Source organism: Octopus bimaculoides, chromosome 16 (genome assembly GCF_001194135.2).
Source record: "Octopus bimaculoides isolate UCB-OBI-ISO-001 chromosome 16, ASM119413v2, whole genome shotgun sequence".
NCBI lineage: Eukaryota > Metazoa > Mollusca > Cephalopoda > Octopoda > Octopodidae > Octopus > Octopus bimaculoides.
Window position 1 is genome coordinate 28,667,045 of NC_068996.1, and position 7,275 is coordinate 28,674,319.

General features: G+C 36.7%; 1 protein-coding gene across 1 annotated transcript in view; it reads left to right on the forward strand.

Moving 5' to 3' along the window:
• LOC106873736 (electron transfer flavoprotein-ubiquinone oxidoreductase, mitochondrial) overlaps positions 1 to 7,275 on the forward strand; it is a 78,050-nt gene that overhangs the window by 1,017 nt on the left and 69,758 nt on the right. The window lies entirely within an intron of this gene.

Below are 7,275 nucleotides of genomic sequence, written 5' to 3' on the forward strand. Positions count from 1 at the left end.
TATATATATATATATATATATATATATATGCGAATGGTTTTGTTAAGCAGTGTCGAGTTTTACAATTCTGTAAATAATAAGAGTATTTTATAAGCTTACGGCTTTTTTCTGTCGGGGGCTTGTATGCCCTATGATTAGACTATTTTCCTTATTCATTGCGCGGTGATCGCTATAAGCCTTAAGCATATAAAATAATATTATTATTTACAGAATGTGTGTGTGTGAATATATTTCCACAACAACCACGCTACCGTCGATCTAGTTTCTGTTTATATACGCCGCTTCGTCCTAAGGTCAAATTCCAGGACGACAGATTTACCTCGTATTGACTCATACCAGTTGATTGTTTAGCCTTCGGATAAGATGTGATTGGGTAGACAACATCTGTTATCAAAAGCATTCCAATTGTGACCATCATATCTGTTTGTATATCACGATTTACTGTTGTTTAATTTGTCCTTCCGTTGTTTTTAAGACGGCGGGGCATCATTTAAGACGAACTTTCCTACCTTTTCGGACAAAACCTTTTGTAAGCTTCGTCCTGTCTTTGTCCTTACATGTTTTTAATTGATATTAGCCCTTGTGGCCAATAAAACGAATTAATCATTTAAGATGGTTTGGCTAATATTTATAGCAGATCTATTAAAGGCTCCTTCGATTGCCTGCACCCCTACCTCTCACTGGTTGATTTCTCACTTCAAGTACACGAAGGGAGTATTGTTAACCTCAATATATTATCTTTAATTATATCATAAAACCCTGCAGTGGATTTGAACTGGAAACATGCTCATAAATGTCACTAGTTCAGTTTCGGTCTGAACAGACACGTGATCAAAGATATTCTCATCTTTCTATGTGGAGCATACTCCAAAACATTAGAGCAGTAATACTTCGAAGGTTGTTTGTTGTGGCCGGCCAGAGAATGACCATTACTTTTGTACCTATACAGTTAAGCACTGTATAGGTACGAAACCAATGGTCACTCTCTGACCGACCATAACAAACAACGAAGTATATATATTCACTTAAACCAAAACAAAAGCCGTTATATTTATTTGTATATGTAAACGCATCTTTCCAGTAAAACCTTAAGCAACCATACGCATACAATGAAGAAGTGACATTCATTCGGTTCTAGCAGCAGAGTTGTCAAAAATCACAGCTGTTTTGTCTCTTGCGCGTGTTATGTAACATTCAATGTCTTTATGCAATCACTGTTAAACTTTAGAAAGACTTTAATACCGGTGAATTCTGTGTTTTGTTGTACAGAATAGTAGGGGTGGGGATGAAGGTCTACCAGTAATCAAATAAAGGTACTTTGTAATTCGACCAGCTTCACTTCAGTAACCAAATATTCCGCTGCAGACTTCGGCACTGTCATGGTATTAGCTGTCAGAATTGAAAGTAGAACTGACAAGGAACGTTACTGCTGGTTTGAGTTGATTCTTTGGCTACTGACTAGCCGGAGCTATCTATCTGTCTGTCTGTCTATCTCACTATCTCTCTCTATATATATATCTATCTATCTATCACTCGTTCACCTCTGTTTGTGTCCGTAGAATTTATCAAATTAGAAAACGCAAATTTAATATAAAAATATATTTTCTGAAATTGCAAATTATTTAGAATATAAAAATATAATTTTCAACAGAGAGAATTTATCAAAATAGAAAACAAATGAAGTTTGAAGTTTAAAAATAATAGGATCGACCACTCACGACTAGCTAGCGCGGACGCGCGACTGCGCGTTCGGGACCACTCTGCTTTAGTAGTACCCTTATACTCTGTGCGTTTTCAAACGCATGGATATAGGTGTCGAATTTGTTCCAATAACTTTCGAGTGATAGATAAATAGATAGAGAGAGAGAGAGACAGACAGACAGACAGATAGCTCGCTCCGGCCAGTCATGTCAGTAGCCAAAGAATCAACTCAAACCAGCAGTAACGTTCCTTGTCAGATTTTTCTACTTTCACTTCTGACAGCTAATATCATGACAGTGCCCAGACTTCTTTCTTTAAAATAGCGACCGTGTGAATCTGTGAAAGAAGTTCCATGGATCTCAATGCGGTAGTCAAATCTCTAACAACAAACGCTTTAAAACAAATAGGGTGTGTTTTATGCAGCCCGGAATCAACATGAATGTAATCTCTAAACAAAGACCAAACGAAAACTTCTGTGTTTGACAATGTGATTTGAGGGCAGTTTGGTTTCTATTTCTAGCTGGTGAAGTGACAACATAGAGCAGTGTTTCTCAAACTGGATTACATGAAACAATTCTGGTTTTCCACCAAATAAAATGTCTATAAATAGAATTTAATCATTTATTTTATATAAAAATATGCTATTTACTTCCCACTGTAGCCCTGAAATTACCAAAATCTTATGAGTGGGCTTAGTAGTTGGAAACTGAAAAGTAAGCCTCTGTCTCTGCGTGTGTGTGTGTGTGTGTGTGTGTGTGTGTGCCTCATTGACCTAACATCATGGGATAGTTTGTAAACAAATGTCATTGTCATACAAGCAGTGTTATTTATTTCCACTCTTCCTTGAAAACATGTCTGGTCATAAGGAAATATCTTGCTTGGAAACAAGCCTGGGCTAGCAACAGGAAGGATATCTGATAGTGAAAAAATGTGCTTCAGCAAGTTGCATCTGACCCATGCTAACATGGAAAAATAAGTGTTAAAATGATTGTATATATGTATATATAAATAATTCCTCTCTGAAAATGTTTTGTTTTATTAGAATTAGGGTGGTAAGGACTTGTCCATAAACCATGGGCTCTAGGATTTTGGAAAATCAGCAACATATGAAGAAAATGTTCAGGTTATTGGTATAGAGTCTCAATTGTTGACTCATTACTTATTCACAGACTAGATATGTATTCCAGAAGTTGATGACCTAAAACTATAAATTTATATCTCACAAGCAAATTTATCTCAAAGCATTCTTTATAGTTGAATTAGATTTTTTTTTCATTTTTCCTGTCATTCCTGCATAAAATCTCAAAGAATTTGTGGAGAGTGTTGAATGAATCACCTCCAACACTTTACTTTTTTACTCTTTTATTTGTTTTAGTCATTTAACTGTGGCCATGCTGGAGCACCACCTTTAGTCGAGCTAATCGACCCCAGGACTTATTCTTTGTAAGCCTAATACTTATTCTATCGGTCGCTTTTGTCGAACTGCTAAGTTACGGGGACGTAAACACACCAGCATCGGTTGTCAAGTGATGTTGTGGGGGGACAAACATATATATATATATATATACATATATACGATGGGCTTCTTTCAGTTTCCGTCTACCAAATCCACTCACAAGGCTTTGGTTGGCCCGAGGCTATAGTAGAAGGCACTTGCCCAATGTGTCATGCAGTGGGACTGAACCCGGAACCATTTGGTTGGTAAGCAAGCTACTTACCACACAGCCACTCCTGTGCCTATGATAATATTTTTTCAGGGTTGTTGTTGTTGTTTCATTTGGTCTTTTTCCCCCCTTGAGAAATTCAAATGGTTGTTTTGAGCTTATTTCTTATGCCTTGGAAGGATAAAAGTCCAAATGAATTCAACAGGATTTGGTATTACAAAGATATGTGACTATATATAACAAAGAATTTTAAATTGCTGGTGTGTTAATAGTAATTTGTTTCTTTTATATACTTTACTATATGAATGTAAACAATATGGCTGTATATGTTTTTGTGAATAAAAAAAATGGAACAGCTACACACATGTCATGTATATAACTGTTTAAACCTATCCTACAATGATATTGTAAGATAAGTGTGAAAGGCTGGATCTGGCTGGTTTGAACTTAAAACAGGTAGAATATTTAACCAAACTAGCTGCCAAAAAATGTTATAAATATAACTTGGTCTAATCAGTTTACATAAGCTTTTAATAAACATGGGTTTTTTTGTTTTAAGCAACTTATAAGTTACTTGGTTACCTCACTGGTGCCAATACATTTGATAAAGTAGTTGGCATTAGGAAGGATATCCAGCTATAGGCACCATGGCAGAGCAGATATTGAAACTCAACACAGTCCTCCAGCTGTCAAACTGTCCAACCTATAACCAGTATGATAGACAGATTTTAAATGATGTTAATGATTGTGATGATGATAATGATGATGATGGGAGACAGTTAAAGAGGATATACAATTACTACTGAAATCATCATCATCATTATATCATTCAATGTCTATGTTCCATGCTGGTATGAGTGGACAGTTTGACAAGATTTGATGGGTCCAAGGACTGCATCATATTCCACTGTCCGCACAGGTGTCTTCCTAACAGCAACCACTAGGTGCTTTTCTCATGCCACTGGCACTACTCACCTCATAAAACCCTAAAACCTGAAGTAGGATGGAGCTTTAGACTAGGAGATGATAAATTAATGGACAAGAGAAGCAGGGAACACATTCCTGTTGCAGAGAAGCTACATGGCTACTCACTTTTAGAAGAGGGGGTCTGAATGATCAGTTGGGACTGCAGCAGATGACTCCTCAAGGTACATGGTAAATAGATGTGAGTGGGGACCAAGGAACTAGGAGTGTGGATGGATGGGGGGTTTGGGTCTAATGGATGGAGGAATGGAAGAAGGAAGGTATGCTACAAACTGTAAAGATTGGGATGGTTGAAGAGTGGATGTGGAGAAGGTGGAGTGATGCAGAAGAGAGTGAGCAGAGCATCAAGAGGATAGTAATGATAAAATGTTTGACAAGGAAGAAAGAGAGAGGTAGACATAGGACATTAGGGGAGATGACTTGGTGCTTAAATGGGGAAGTGATCTATGTAATATGTGGGTGTAGAGAACAATAATTAATGAATGAAGAATAACTATCAAGTAAAATCGTTTCGGGTAGTAAGAAAAATGAAATGATACCAAGGGTAAGCTGTAGTGATGGGTAAAATTGAAACATGGAGACCTGACCCTGGGGATCAACTGCAGATGTGGTCTGGTGACCAGGGTCATATATTCCCTATAGAAACCTCTCCAACATCATTACTCTATCTCCTGGAAGAAAAAGCTCTGCATCTACAATGCATCAGCCCTTTCCATTCTCTTCTATGGAACAGAAACATGGCCCTCTTGAAGACCCTAGTAAAGAGGATCAACAGCTTCAATAGCAGAGCCCTGAGAGCCATCAAGAACATCAGTTGGTACCTTCATGTTTCCAATAAAGAACTACGTGCACACACACATCAGCTTGCAGCCTCCCACCTCATAGCTATCCATTGCATGCACTGGTATGGACATGTCCTCTGTCTCCCACTAGATCATTCTACAAGAGCTTTACTCTCATTCAACTCAACAGCTGTGGGCTGGAAGAGGCCTCATAGCAGACCCTGCACCAGATGGCTGGACATGATAAAGGAAGATCTCCAGAGGCTCAACATCACCTTGGAGGATGCAGAGGGGCTTGCATGAGAGACTGCATAAAGTTGCCTTCCAACCTCTTCTAGCATAAAACCTCATTTCTTTTTCTATAACCCCACTTGATCAAAGAGGATTTTAATGTTGCAAGCTACAGGATAACCTCACTGCTGCTGGTGTCATAAAAAAGTGCCCAGTACACACAGTAGAGTGATTGGCATTCAAAAGGGTATCCAATCATAGATGTGATGTCAAAGCAGACATTGGAGCATGTCAAACTGTTCCAACTTAATAATAGTTTACCAGTATTGGTCTATAAACATAACATGAAAGAGCTCAGAAATATAATAATGCAACAAAGGAACACCAGAAGAAACTAACTAACAAAGTATCAAATATGATGGCAGTCTGAAAGAAGAACAACACATTGAGTAATATATTCCTCAATATATTACGTCAATGGAGGACAGTAAAGTCACAACTGAAATGTCTTTGATCAAAGACCTATCAGATAAGAGCCAACCTAGGGTTAAATAACAAGTTGAAAGAACTTTTGCTTTATTGTCAGATATGCAAGATAATTAAATACAAAGACTGTCTTCAAAAGATCTATCTACTAACAAATTAAGTGTGTATAACAAGTGTGTATAACAATATCTGTTTTATTTGTCCCTCTAGGATTCAATAAAATGAATTACCAGTCAAGTACTGGAGGTTTGATTTCATCAAACCCTGTTATCACCACCACTAAAAAGAAATTAGTGGCATTATACTTGCCTTAGTCGTCAATATTGTTTGTATTTATATATCCTAGAAACAACTATTGAAAGAGATTGTACCTCTGTATGTTTGGATTATGTGTGTGTGTGTGTGTATGTACACACACACACACACACAGAGGCACACACAAGAGAATTGTAAAGATAAAAAGCTGTTGATTGAAGGTATTTCTGATTATTAATCTTACTTCCCCTACTTAAAGTGTACCTCAAACAATTTTTGAACACACATTGACAAAATATTTGACAACTATATCTGTGTAATTGTGTAAGAAGGGCAATGTGTAAAGAGATAAATGTTGTTACTGATCAACCTACCTTTTAAAAAATGTTTTTTGTTTTTATTTGTGTGTGTTTTTTTGGGGGGGTGTGGTGAGTTTTCCTACTCACTATTTATAAGTTTGGTGAAAAAGTAATACTGAAGTTTGCTACAAAATGACCTGTTTTATATCAAAAAAGAAAAAAAGTGGGGCGGGGGATGTAGTTGAAGCTAAATGGTTCTGGAAACCATATTGAAAATTTATTCCCAAGAAATTGAATATTATGTTTGTGCCCTTGGAAAAAGAAATTCAGCTGTCACTCAGAAGAATGCTTAAGATCTAAAGAGGTTACATTACCATACAAAATGCCAGGCTTGTTATTCATATCTCAATACTGATCGTTATCAATGCAAACAATTTCTCTGGATTTGATGCAAAGCATTTATGTTATGTTGTACAAAGTGACAATGGTAGCTTGATCCTCCTATTCTGTATCAATCTTGATTAAACAAACCTTTGATCCAAATTTTTTCAGTTCTAATGTGTATCCTTCCTTGTTTAACCTTTTAGCATTTAAACAGGCCGTATTTAACCCTAATATTGTTTTATGTTCAAATTTGTCAGATCCAGCCTCTCACACCTACTCTACAACATCATTCTAGAAATAAAAAAAATCATTACAACGAACCTTGAAGATACAAGGTAGTGCAAGATTGAGTATCCCTTCTTTTAATATGGTAGGGTGTGATTTGAGGTTAATCAATGTCCTGTAGTGTTCTCTCACTCTCTCTCTCTCTCTCTCTCTCTCTCTCTATATATATATATATATATATATATATATATATATATATATATA